Genomic DNA, 14,955 nt, shown 5'->3' on the forward strand with positions numbered 1-14,955 from the left:
CAATTCCTGCAATTGGAGCAAACAACTTTGAGCTTAAGGCTCAATTAGTTTCTCTAATGCAACAGAATTGCAAGTTTCATGGACTTTCATTAGAAGATCCTCATCAGTTCTTAGCTGAATTCTTGCAAATCTGTGACACTGTTAAGACCAATGGGGATAATCTTGAGGTCTACAGACTTATGCTTTTCCCCTTTGCTGTAAGAGACAGAGCTAGAATATGGTTGCACTCACAACCTAAAGAAAGCCTGAACTCTTGGGAAAATTTGGTCAATGCTTTCTTGGCCAAATTTTTTCCACCTCAAAAGTTGAGCAAGGTTAGAGTGGAAGTCCAAACCTTCAGACAGAAGGAAGGTGAATCCCTCTATGAAGCTTGGGAAAGATACAAGCAATTGATCAGAAGGTGTCCTTCTAACATGCTTTCAGAATGGAGCATCTTATGTATATTCTATGATGGTCTGTCTGAATTGTCCAAGATGTTATTGGACCACTCTGCTGGTGGATCTCTTCATCTGAAGAAGACGCCTGTAGAAGCCCAGGAACTCATTGAAATGGTTGCAAATAACCAGTTCATGTATACTTCTGAAATAAATCCTATGAATAATGGGGTGACTCAAAAGAAAGGAGTTCTTGAGATTGATACTCTGAATGCCATATTGGCTCAAAATAAAATATTGACTCAGTAAGTCAATATGATTTCTCAGAATCTGACTGGAATGCAAGCTGCATCCGGCAGTGCTAAAGAAGCCTCGTCTGAAGGAGAAGCTTATGACCCTGAGAATCCTGCAATGGAAGAGGTAAATTACATGGGAGAATTCTATGGAAACACCTATAATCCTTCATAGAGAAATCATCCAAATTTCTCATAGAAGGATCAATAGAAGCCTAATCAAGGCTTCAATAATAATAATGGTGGAAGAAATAGGTTTAGCAATAGCAAGCCTTTTCCATCTTCTTCTGAGCAACAGACAGAGAATTCTAAGCAGAGCCTCTCTGACTTAGCAACCAAAGTCTCTGAACTATCTAATACCACTCTCAGTTTCATAACTGAAACAAGGTCCTCCATTAGAAATTTGGAGGCACAGGTGGGTCAACTGAGTAAAAGAGTGGCTGAAACTCCACCTTGTACTCTCCTAAGCAATACAGAAGAGAATTCAAAAAGAGAGTGCAAGGCCATCAATATACCCAACATGGCCGAACCTGGAGAGAGTCAGAAGGCAGTGATTTCCAATTAGGAAGACCTCAATGGACATCCACTGACCACTAAGGAGTTCCCTATTGAGGAACCAAAGGAATCTGAGGCTCATATAGAGACCATAGAGATTCCACTGAACTTACTGTTGCCATTCATGAGCTCTGATGAGTATTCTTCCTCTGAAGAGGATGAAGATATTATTGAAGATCAAGTTGCTCAGTATCTAGGAGCAATCATGAAACTGAATGCCTTGGTTCAATAGAAATTACCTCAGAAGAAACCGGATCCCGAAAAGTTCTTAATACCATGCATTATAGGCACTATGACCTTTAAGAAGGCTCTGTGTGACCTTGGTTCAAGTATAAACCTCATACCACTCTCTGTAATGGAGAAACTAGGGATCTTTAAGGTACAAGCTGCAAAAATCTCACTAGAGATGGCAGACAATTCAAGGAAACAGGCTTATGAACTTGTAGAGGATGTCTTAGTGAAGGTTGAAGGCTTTTACATCCCTCCTGATTTTATAATCCTAGACACTGGAAAGGAAGAGGATGAATCCATCATCCTTGGAATACCCTTCCTAGCCACAGCAAGAGCTGTGATTGATGTGGACAGAGGAGAGTTAGTCCTTTGATTGAATGCGGACTACCTTGTGTTTAAGGCTGAAGGATCTTCTTCTGTAACCATAGAAAAAAAGCATGAAAAACTTCTCTTAGTACATTGTCAAACAGATCCCCCACACTCAACTTCTAAGTTTGGTGTTGGGAGGCCATCATTAAGCTCTGAGTCTATGTGAAGCTCTCTAAGAGCTCACTGTCAAGCTATTGACATTAAAGTAGCGCTTGTTGGGAGGCAACCCAATGTTATTTAATTATATTTATTTATATTCCATTGTCATTTTAGGTTTTCTTTAGGTTGATGATCATGTGAAGTCATAAAAACAACTACAGAATTAAAGCAAAATAAAAAACAGGATCAAAAACAGCACACCTTGGAGGACAGGCTTACTGGAGTTTAAACGCCAGTAAGGATAGCAGAATGGGCGTTTAACGCCCAGCCTGGCAGCATTCTGGGCGTTAAACGCCAGAATGGGCAGCACTCTGGGCGTTTAATGCCAGAAAAGGGTGTCTGGTATCTGGCTGGTGTTAAACGCCAGAAATGGCAGACAGACTGGCGTTTAACGCCAGAAAAGGGTGTTTGACTAGCGTTAAATGCCAGAAAGGGGTAGCAGACTGGCGTTTAACGCTAGGAAAGGTAGCAGAGCTGGCGTTTAATGCCAGAATTGGCACACTGAGGGCGTTTGAATGCCAGAATGGTGCAGGGAGCAGAATTCCTTGACACCTCAGGATCTGTGGACCCCACAGGATCCCCACCTACCCCACTCTTTTTCTCTCCTCTTTACACCTTTCCATAACACTCTTCCCCAAATACCCTTGACCAATCCCATCAATACCTCTTCCCCAAACACCATTCACCTATCAAATCCTATCCTCTTCCCCATATTCTCTTCACCACTCACATCCATCCATCATAAACCCCACCTACCTCACCATTCAAATTCAAAACATTTTCCTCCCAAACCCACCCCTTCATGACCGAATCCCCTCTCTCTCTCTTATCCTATAAATACCCCTCCTTACAACCTTCAAATTCACACTTCATACACACTTAACCCCTCTTGGCCAAAACCACTACTCCCCTCCATCTCCTCCATTTCTTCTTCTTCTACTCCTTTCTTTCTTCTTTTGCTCGAGGACGAGTAAAACTTCTAAGTTTGGTGTGGGAAAAGCTCTGTTTTTTATTTTTCCATAACCACTAAAGGCACCTAAGGCCGGAGAAACCTCTAGAAAGAGGAAAGGGAAGGCAATTACTTCCACCTCCGAGTCATGGGAGATGGAGAGATTCATCTCAAAGGTCCATCAAGACCACTTCTATGAAGTTGTGGCCAAGAAAAAGGTGATCTCCGAGGTCCCCTTCATGCTAAAAAAGAGTGAATATCCAGAGATCCGATGTGAGATTCGAAGAAGAGGTTGGGAAGCTCTCACCAACCCAATCCAACAAGTCAGAATCTTAATGGTTCAAGAGTTCTATGCCAATGCATGGATCAATAAGAACCATGATCAAAGTATGAACCCGAACCCAAAGAATTGGCTCACAATGGTTCGGGAGAATTACTTGGATTTCAGTCCGGAAAATGTGAGGTTGGCAATTAACTTGCCAATAATGAGAGGAGATCTTCATCCTTTCACTAGAAGGGTCAATTTTGATCAAAGGTTGGACCAAGTCCTCATGGACATCTGTGTGGAAGGAGCTCAATGGAAGAGAGACTCAAGAGGCAAGCCGGTTCAACTGAGAAGGCTTGACCTCAAACCTGTGGCTAGGGGATGGTTGGAGTTCATCCAACGCTCTATCATTCCTACTAGCAACCAGTCTAAAGTTACAATAGACCGGGCTATCATGATCCATAGTATCATGATTGGAGAGGAAGTAGAAGTTCATGAGATCATACCTCTAGAACTCTACAAGGTGGCGGACAAGCCCTCTACTTTGGCAAGGTTAGCCTTCCCTCATCTCATCTGTAACCTATGCAATTCAGCTGGAATTGTTATAGAGGAAGACATCCTCATTGAAGGAGACAAGCCTATCACTAAGAAAAGGATAGAGCAAACAAGAGAGCCCACTCATGGACCACAATAAAAGCATGAGGAAATTCCTCATCAAGAAATCCCTGAGATGCCTCAAGGGATGCACTTTCCTCCACACAACTACTGGGAGTAAATCAACACCTCCTTAGGAGAATTGAGTTCCAACATGGGGCAACTAAGGATGGAGCACCAAGAGCACTCTATTATCCTCAATGAAATCAGAGATGACCAAAGAGCCATGAGGGAGGAGCAACAAAGGCAAGGAAGAGACATAGAGGAGCTCAAGCACTCCATAAGATCTTCAAGAGGAAGAACTAGCCACCATCACTAAGGTGGACCCGTTCTTTAATTTCCTTGATCTTATTTTCCTGTTTTTCGAATTCTATACTATATGTCTTTATTACATGATCATTAGTGTCTAGTGTCTATGTCTTAAAGCTATGAATGTCCTATGAATCCTTCACCTTTCTTAAATGAAAAATGTTTTTAATTGCAAAAGAACAAGAAGTGCATGATTTTGAATTCTATCTTGAAATTAGTTTAACTATTTTGATGTGGTGGCAACACTTTTTGTTTTCTGAATGAATACTTGAACAGTGCATATTTTTAAATTTGTTGTTTATGAATGTTAAAATTATTGGCTCTTGAAAGAAAAATGAAAAAGGAGAAATGTTATTGATAATCTGAAAAATCATAAAATTAATTCTTGAAGCAAGAAAAAATAGTGAAATGCTTGCAGAAAAAAAAAGAAAAGAAAAAAATGGCGAAAAAAAAGAAAGAAAAATAAAAAGCAAGTAGAAAAAGCCAATAGCCCTTTAAACCAAAAGGCAAGGGTAAAAAGGATCCAAGGCTTTGAGCATTAATGGATAGATGGGCCCAAAGGAATAAAATCCTGGCCTAAGCGGCTAAACCAAGCTGTCCCTAACCATGTGCTTATGGCATGAAGGTGTCAAGTGAAAAACTTGAGACTGGGCAGTTAAAGTCTGGTCCAAAGCAAAAAGAGTGTGCTTAAGAGCTCTGGGCACCTCTAACTGGGGACTCTAGCAAAGCTGAGTCACAATCTGAAAAGGTTCACTTAGTTATGTGTCTGTAGCATTTATGTATCCAGTGGTAATACTGGAAAACAAAATGCTTAGGGTCACAGCCAAGACTCATAAAGTAGCTATGTTCAAGAATCAACATACTGAACCAAGAAAATCAATAACACTATCTGAATTCTAAGTTCCTATGGATGCCAATCATTCTGAAATTCAAAGGATAAAGTGTGATGCCAAAACTGTTTAGAACCAAAAAGGCTACTAGCCCCGCTCATCTAATTTTAACTAAGTTCATTGATAAGTTTGGAATACATTGTATATTCTCTTATTTTAATCCTATGTTGTTTTTAGTTGTTTGGGCACAAGCAACAATTTAAGCTTGGTGTTGTGATAAGCGGATAATTTATACCTTTTTTGGCATTGTTTTTACATAGTTTTTAGTATGTTTTAGTTACTTTTTATTATATTTTTATTAGTTTTTATGCAAAAATCACATTTCTAGACTTTACTATGAGTTTGTGTGTTTTTCTGTGATTTCAGGTATTTTCTGGCTGAAATTGAGGGACCTGAGCAAAAATATGATCCAGAGGCTGAAAAAGGACTGCAGATGCTGTTGGATTCTGACCCTCTTGCACTCGAAGTGGATTTTCTGGAGCCACAAAAGCCCAATTGGCGTGCTCTCAATTGCATTCAAAATTAGACATCTTGGGCTTTTCAGCAATATATAATAGTTCATACTTTGCCTGAGATTTGATAGCCCAAACTGGCGTCCAAAGCCAGCCAAAAACCTTCTGGCGTAAAACGCCCAAACTGGCACCAGAATTGGAGTTAAACGCCCAAACTGGCACCCAAGCTGGCGTTTAACTCCAAGAACAGCCTATGCACGAAAAAGCTTCAATGCTCAGCCCAAGTACACACCAAGTGGGCCCCGAAAGTGGATTTCTGTACTATCTGCACTTAGTTACTCATTTTCTGTAAACCTAAGTTACTAGTTTAGTATTTGGATCTTTGGGATCCAGTTCTCATACTTTGGAGCTGAGACCATTGCTCACGTTTTGGGGGTTGGCCATTCGGCCATGCCTAGACTATTTTCACTTATGTATTTTCTACGGTGGAGTTTCTACACCCCATAGATTAAGGTGTGGAGCTCTGCTGTTCTTCATGAATTAATGTAATTACTACTATTTTTCTATTCAATCACGCTAGATTCTATTCTAAGATACTCACTCGTACTTCAATCTAGAGAATGATATGATCCGTGACACTCATCATTATTCTCAATTCTATGAACGTGTGCCTGACAACCACTTCCGTTCTATCCGAGCTCAACGTAGTCATTGGGCGACAGCTTGAGTGCGTATCTCTTGGGTCTCTAATACACGGACCGAGTCCGTGAGATTAGTATCTTCGTGGTAGAGGCTAGAACCAATTGGCAACATTCCTAGGATCCGGAAAGTCTAAACCTTGTTTGTGGTATTCCGAGTAGGATCTGAGAAGGGATGACTGTGACGACCTTCAAACCTGCGAATGTTGGGCGCAGTGACAGTGTGCAAAAAGATCAATGGATTCTATTCTGACGCTAGCGGGAACCGACAGATGATTAGCCATGCGGTAGCTGTGCCTGGTATTTTTCATCCAAGACGAGAAATCAGACAGTTTATTAGCCGTGCAGAAACCGTAGAGGACCATTTTCACTAAGAGGATCCTACAGCTTGCCATGGAAGGGAGCACGCATGATTGGAAGAAGGCAATAGGAAAGTAGAGTTCAGAAGCAACAAAGCATCTCCAAACGCTTATCTGAAATTCCCACCAATGAATCACATAAGTATCTTTATCTTATTTTATGTTTTATTTATCTTTTAATTATCAAAACCTCATAACCATTTGAATCCACCTGACTAAGATTTACAAGATGACCATAGCTTGCTTCAAGCCGACAATCTCCGTGGGATCGACCCTTACTCACGTAAGGTATTACTTAGACGACCCAGTGCACTTGCTGGTTAGTTGTGCGGAGTTGTGAAAAGTGTGAATCATGATTTCCCACACCAGTAGCTACTCCAAAGAAGAAGGTAGTTACTCCAAAGAAGCAAGGGAAGATGAAGAGACAATTTGGCAGAAGGGTTAATGAAAGAGGAGAAGGCAGTGGGAACGAGAATGCTGGAAGACATGGTGAAGTTGTGGATCAGGGGCTTGATGTGCAGCTGGATAATACAGTGGGGGTGGGTTTTATGTCAGTGAAGTTCCAACAGAGGTGGAGGAAATCATGTTTGAGTATGAGTCTGAAGACTTGCATACTCCTATATCATCTGATGATGAAGGCAGAGGTAATAAATTTCCAGAATTTGATGATGATTATGCTCATGGTGAGGGCAGGTTTGAGTTAGGAACTAGGTTTGCCATTGTAGATAGGTTCAAGGAGGTAGTTAAAGATTCGTTCATTGCTGAGGGACGGGAATTGAAGTGGATAAAAAATGACAAGGAGAGAGTGAGAGTGAGAGTAGGGTGTGGGGATCAGGAGTGTCCTTACTTAGTTTATTTGTCATGGAACAAAATTTTGCAGTCTTATCAAGTCAAGACGTACCATCAAGAATACACTTGTACAAGGGATTTGGGCAATAACGCAGCTGATTAGCACTGGCTTAGTAAGAAAATTGAGAAGCGGATGTCAACCCAACCACACATGAATACGAAGGAGGCAATCGATTTCCTTAAAGAGGAATTTTTCCTGTGTCCCCATCCTAAGATGGTTTATAGAAAGGTGAAGGAGGCCAGGGACAAGATCATGGGAAACGAAAGGGAACAATGCAAGAGAACGAGAGATTATTGTGAGCAAATACTGAGTAGCAATCCAGGCTCATCAGCCAGGCTGGAGCTCATGCCAATTCCAGAGGCTCCCCTTGTTTTTGATAAACTGCACATTTGCCTAGATGCCTACAAACAAGGTTTCAAAGATGGATGCCGTCCTTTGTTGCATTTGGATGGTTGCTTTCTGAAAACATATTACGGGGGTTGGCTTCTAGCAGCAGTTTCTCAAGATGCAAACAACCAGTTTTATGTTGTTGCATATGGGGTTATCAGGACTAAGACCAAGGATGCCTGGAAGTGGTTCGTGACCAATCTGCAATGGGACATAGAAGAACATGCAAACCATGGCTGGAACTTCATATAAGACCAACAGAAGATAAAAGTAGTTCATGGTTATTTGCATTGCTATCTGTTTGGTTAATTTCATTGCTAACTGTTTGGTTATTTTCATTGATATCTGTTTGGTTATTTTCATTGCCACATGAAAATGTTGCCTGCCACTGTTCAATTGCAGGGTTTGCTGCCTGCGCTGAAGGAGGTCATGCCACATGCAAAGCTCCGCAATTGCGTCATAAACATGTGGTCAAACTTCATAAACCACTACAAGGACTTGTACATTAGAGAGGTTGTGTGGGAGTGTGCTAGATACATGACTGTTGCTGAATTCAAGGAATGTACGGAGAAGTTAAAGGAAGTTAACCAGGGTTCTTTGGAGTACCTCAGTAAATTTGATCTGGAGACATGGGTAAAGGCTTACTTCTCCCATGGGCTAAAAGTGGATAACCTCACAAACAACATGTGCGAGGTATTTAATGTTAAAATAGTAAACTACCACTGCAAGCCTATCCTAACCATGTGTGAAGAGATCAGGTGTTACCTGATGAGGAGAATGGTGAATCATAAGCAGGTATTAGACAATCACTCTGGGAAACTAGCACCAGTTCAGGAAAAAAGGCTGGAGAGGTTATTAAATCTTAGCACCAAGTGGATGGCTGAATGGGTTGGTGACAATGAACGAAAGAGGTTTGAGGTTTCTCGCAAAGCAACCAAGGTGGATGTGGACCTCATTAGGTATAGTTGATCATGCAACAGATGGCAATTGACTGGTACCTACTATTCTCACTTGAGTCAGTTGTTTTATTATTTTGTAATGAATGTCCTTTATTGTTATTTGGTACCATTACTCACCTTTGCTGCATTACCTCAGGCATGCCCTACATACATGCACTTGCTACCATTAGGAAGAGACATGCGCACACCCCATGACTATGTTCACCCTTGACTGTGCATGGAGTCAATCAAGAGGACATATGCACACTGCATTAAGCCTGTTCCAAGTCCAGAATTTTGGGCAAGAACTGAGTTCTCGAAGCCAGACCCACCCATTATCAAAAGGCCAATTGGACGGCCAAAGGTTCATAATAGGCAAAAAGATCCTGTTGAGCCACTCATGAAAGGGGGAAAACTGAAGAAATCATTCACTATATCCTACAGAAAGTGTGGTGAGAATGGCCACAACTACAAAACATGTAAGGGAGCTCAATCCAACCCAAACTAGAAGCTGAAGACAAGGCGCCCTAGGAAGAAAGTGGCTAGCTCCTCCCAGTCACTGATTGTGCTTCCTTTGTCACAATCCGCTCCCCCACCAGAGGTAAGATCCCTACTATTATCATAGTCTTTTAGGTTACGTGCATTACAACTATACCAAGGTGACTTATATGTTATGCAGGGATTATTCCGTCTAAGTACTATTATGGTTAAGGACTATTCTGTCTTAGTATACAATACTTCAGGGTTATATATGTCTTAGTTAACTATTCATCAGGTGCTATTATGTCCCATTATCAAACTATTTACATATTACGTGGATATTTCCAAGATGCATCCAGTAGCTAACTAGACAGCTCTACAAGCTTGACTCTAAACCCCACTGTTGTGAATGCACCTGCCCCAAGCAATCCACCTATGCCACCAGCTCCAACAAGGGTGACAAGATCCACACTTGTCATTTCACCTCCAGGGCCAACAGCTACTCAAGCCAAGCCACTGGCCCCGACTTCAAGCCGTCCATTTAAAACTCCAGGGAAAGCCAACGACACAACTCGCCCACAACAGTCTTAAGTTCAGACCAAAGCAGAAGATCTTTAGCCGCCAGCTCCAATTGCTACCGTCCCAATCCCACCTAACACACAACAGCCAACTCCATCTAGCACACTATCTGCAGCACCGAATTAGGAGGCTCCACCCCCAACTTTGCCAACTGCATCAACATCAAGGGACTCGAAAGAGTGAAGACTTCTGTCATTATGTGATTTTCTGATAACTTTTTCAAGATGTAATGGTTTATGACAAGTAGTAGATACAATTTTCCTTTTTGTTACATGCTTTTTGAACACCGGTTGTGGAACAGGTGAACATGGATGTTAACTATGACAGTTTTTTGCTCAGTTATGCAATGCTAGATTATCTATTACTTAACTAAGTTTAATTTCATACAAACCTTACAAAACACATACAGGGTAATGGAATCATTTATACAAATGACAGATTAAATATTTTTTAGGTGCAACAAAACAACACACTTTTTCATTCCTTGATCAATTTTTACAACTTAGAACAGCAAAACTCAAGACAATGAAAATAACACAAATACACCATCCTATTGGGTTTTTTTTTATCTCTAGAGCTATTATCCTCTTCTCCAAGCATGTGATCCTCATTTCTATGTCCTGCTTTCCGTGATAATCTTCAACATCCACAAATTCCTTCTCTCCCATATACCTTGTTTCTGTCAACCCAACTCCAGCAACATGCTCATCAAGCCACAAAAAAAATTTACAATACGGTTGTCTTGCCTGCAGAAAATCAATCCACAGAAGTCAAAAACAAAAATCTAGTATTCCTAACACAACTTCAAGTACACCTTCCACATAGTTGGTTACCATACTTGTAAATAGGACAGCCCAGAAACAATCTGTCCAGATTGCTTCGCGTCTTCGACATGAAAAGGATTGTGTTTTCTCCACAGAAGCACTTTGGTAAGACGCCATCTTTGCCATCCTTCCCGTTAGGATGCGAGATCACACCGAATTGGGCTTCTCTACCCCTACCTTCACTTCTTCTCTAGCTTGATGATACTCCTTCAGATGCCATGGCATGAAGAATTTCCTTTCTTCCTTCACTCCCCACAACACCCACTTCGCCGTTCTTTGTAGACGAGGGATTAGGGCAGAAAAATTTGAAAGATTGGGAGAGATAACGAAACGGCATCGTTTTTGTCTCTGGGGACTTATATGCCCTATTTCCAAAAGCTCACTACCATGTGGACTCCATAACGGCCATGTCAACGCCACCTTTGCCAGGTCAGAGTTTTTCGTCCGGTCCAACGGCCTAAATTCAACGGAAGGGTTAAAATGTCCATGTTTTAAAGGGGTCAGAGACATAAATGTATTTTCCTTTCCTTGAGGACGAAAATTTCGGCGAAAAAAAAGGTCAGGGAGCTATTTGTCCTTTACTCCAATATTAATTAATACAAACATGAGCTTATATATATGTTGAGCATATATGTAATTTTAGAGGCACTTTTTTATCTTTTATGTTATTGTTTTATGTAGTTTTATTTTATTTTATTTTTGTAAAGCTCTTAATGAGACTATATATGTAGTTTCTTGAACTATGTGTTAAAAATAATAAAAACTATTGAAACAAAAAGAAAAAGAAAATAAGAAAATTAACTAATAGTAAGGTAAGGTAAGATTCTTAAAATCTAAGTTCATCTAAAAAATTAACTAATAGTATTAATTAATTCAAAGTTAATCAGTGCGTGTGAGAATCAACAATGGACAGAACAGAGAAGTAGTCAAGGTAGAAAAGAGGAATAAGGAGTTAGAAGAGTAGGGGTAAGTTACAGTAGTTACAACAGTTTTCTGTTATATAGTGATTTCTGTAACAATGTGTACATAAAGGGTAACTATTACACTATATATGAATTAATTGTTCATCATTTTCTTTAATCCTATAACATACATTGAAAAGAAGGTTATTCCCATAGTGAAATTCCTATCTGTCATCTTCCAGGTTCATTCTCAATTTCTTGAAAAGAAGGTTATTCCCATAGTGAAATTCCTACATGTCATCTTCCAGGTTCATTCTCAATTTCTGATATGTGTATTTTCTGATATGTGTATTTATCCATTAAAATTTCCATACCTTCGATCATCAATATCATGACTTTTATTACCATAATAACACTTGCATCAAACTATTTTTATTACACCACATTTTTTATGATTGTATCTGAGTTTTTTATCCTTCTTTTCCAGTTTGCTTTATAGTTTATATGTACACATAACCTGAAATTTTCAAATTTCAGAATTTGAATTCAAATTCAAAATTAAAAAAGTGATTCTCTCCATTCTTTGTTTTCAGTTTTATCTCTTCTTCCTCTTCTTCGATTCTTCTCCTTATTCACCTTTTTCACCTTCATATCCTCTTCCTTTTCTCTCCTACGTTCACTGATTCTATTTTTGTATAATCTTCTTCTTCTTCTTCCTAATTTAAGTTGGAAGTGGAGATTATAGAGTTCATGTACGCACCAAAGCAAAGTTAAGGCGGTGGATAAGGTTGTGACAGCTATGGTGGTGGATCATAATATGGCGGTGGTGTTACAGTAGGTGCAGTGGAGTTTGTGGTAGTCATCGATGATGTGGTGATGGATACAGAGGAGGCAGTAGCGCAAGAGAGCGAATCGATGAAAAGTACTGAGTCGCCCTGCCACAGAGAGCACAATAGCGATATGATATTTTTATATTTTTCTCTATCTTTCTATCCAGGTTATTTTCCGTATTCATTTTCATTTTCAATACGTTCCTGATGTCTGTTCTTTTACATTTTTTTTTTCAAATTTTAATTCCAACTAAATCTGCATGTAATTTGAAATTAAAATTTGAATTTTAAATATGCACAACCTTATCAAGCATTCAATCTATCTCTCAGATAATCAACCTTATCCATCTTCAAAAGTTGATTATTGGTGCACAAATTGTGAATCACACTTTTCACAACTCGTACCACTAACCAGCAAGTGCACTGGGTCGTCCAAGTAATACCTTACGTGAGTAAGGGTCGAATCCCACGGAGATTGTTGGTGTGAAGCAAGCTATGGTCACCTTGTAAATCTCAGTCAGGCAGATATAAATGGATAATGGTGTTTTCGAATAATAATTAATAAGATAGGGATAGAGGTACTTATGTAAATCATTGGTAGGAATTTCAGATAAGCGAATGGAGATACTTTCGTTCCTCTGAACCTCTGCTTTCCTGCTATCTTCATCCAATCAGTCTTACTCCTTTCCATGGCTGGCTTTATGCAAGGGCATCACCGTTGTCAGTGGCTACATCCCCTCCTCTCAGTGAATAATATGCTCACGCACCCTGTCACGGCACGGCTATTCATCTGTCGGTTCTCGATCATGCTGGAATAGGATTCACCCTCCTTTTGCGTCTGTCACTAACGCCCAACAATCGCGAGTTTGAAGCTCGTCACAGTCATTCAATCATTGAATCCTACTCGGAATACCACAGACAAGGTTTAGACTTTCCGGATACTCTTGAATGCCGCCATCATTCTAGCTTACGCCACGAAGATTCTGGTTAGGAGATCTAAGAGATATTCATTCTAGCTTAATTCATGTAGAACAGAAGTGTTTGTCGGGCACGCGTTCATAAGGGAGAAGGATGATGAGCGTCACACATAATCATCACCTTCATCACGTTCTTGGGTGCGAATGGATATCTTAGAAGCGAAATAAGATGAATTGAATAGAAAACAGAAGTACTTTGCATTAATCTTTGAGGAACAGCAGAGCTCCACACCTTAATCTATGGAGTGTAGAAACTCTACCGTTTGAAAATACATAAGTGAAGGTCCAGGCATGGCCGAGATGGCCAGCCCCTCTGATCTAAGAACCAGGCGTCCAAAGATGTCAAATACAATAGTAAGAGGTCCTATTTATAATAAACTAGTCACTAGGGTTTACAGAAGTAAGTAATTGATGCATAAATCCTCTTCCGGGGCCCACTTGGTGTGTGCTTGGGCTGGGCTTTAAGTGTTGCACGTGCAGAGGTCCTCCTTGGAGTTGAACGCCAGCTTTTGTGCCAGTTTGGGCGTTCAACTCTGGTTTTGGCTCCTTTTCTGGCGCTGGATGCCAGATTTGGGTAGAAAGCTGACGTTGAACGCCCGTTTACGTCGTCTATTCTTGGCCAAAGTATGGACTATCATACATTGCTGGAAAGCCCTGGATGTCTACTTTCCAACGCAATTGGAAGCGCGCCATTTCGAGTTCTGTAGCTCCAGAAAATCCACTTTGAGTGCAGGGAGGTCAGAATCCAACAGCATCAGCAGTCCTTTTTCAACCTCTGAATCTGATTTTTACTCAAGTCCCTCAATTTCAGCCAGAAAATACCTGAAATCACAGAAAAACACACAAACTCATAGTAAAGTCCAGAAATGTGAATTTAACATAAAATCTATTAAAAAAATCCCTAAAAGTAACTAGATTCTACTAAAAACATACTAAAAACAATGCCAAAAAGCGTATAAATTATCCGCTCATCACAACACCAAACTTAAATTGTTGCTTGTCCCCAAGCAACTGAAAATCAAAATAGGATAAAAAGAATAGAACATACTATAAATTCCAAACTATCAATGAAACATAGCTCCAATCACATGAGCGGGACTTATAGCTTTTTGCCTTTTGAATAGTTTTGGCATCTCACTTTATCCATTGAGGTTCAGAATGATTGGCATCTATAGGAACTTCAGATTTCGAATAGTGTTATTGACTCTCCTAGTTCAGTATGATGATTCTTGAACACAGCTTCTTTATGAGTCTTGGCTGTGGCCCTAAGCACTTTGTTTTCCAGTATTACCACCGGATACATAAATGCCACAGACACATAATTGGGTGAACCTTTTCAGATTGTGACTCAGCTTTGCTAAAGTCCCCAATTAGAGGTGTCCAGGGTTCTTAAGCACACTCTTTTTCTTTGCTTTGGACCTTGACTTTAACCGCTCAGTCTCAAGTTTTCACTTGACACCTACACGCCACAAGCACATGGTTAGGGACAGCTTGGTTTAGCCGCTTAGACCAGGATTTTATTCCTTTAGGCCCTCCTATCCACTGATGCTCAAAGCCTTGGGATCCTTTTTATTTGCCCTTGCCTTTTGGTTTTAAGGGTTATTGGCTTTTTGCTCTTGCCTTTTTCTTTT

General features: G+C 40.3%; 1 non-coding gene across 1 annotated transcript; it reads right to left on the minus strand.

Moving 5' to 3' along the window:
• Positions 1-311: 311 nt before the first annotated feature.
• Positions 312-420, minus strand: LOC112780847 (small nucleolar RNA R71). Its single transcript, XR_003191658.1, has one exon. It is a non-coding gene; the product is annotated as a small nucleolar RNA R71 (small nucleolar RNA).
• Between the last annotated feature and the right edge of the window lie 14,535 nt (positions 421-14,955).

Source organism: Arachis hypogaea, chromosome 19 (genome assembly GCF_003086295.3).
Source record: "Arachis hypogaea cultivar Tifrunner chromosome 19, arahy.Tifrunner.gnm2.J5K5, whole genome shotgun sequence".
Lineage (NCBI taxonomy): Eukaryota > Viridiplantae > Streptophyta > Magnoliopsida > Fabales > Fabaceae > Arachis > Arachis hypogaea.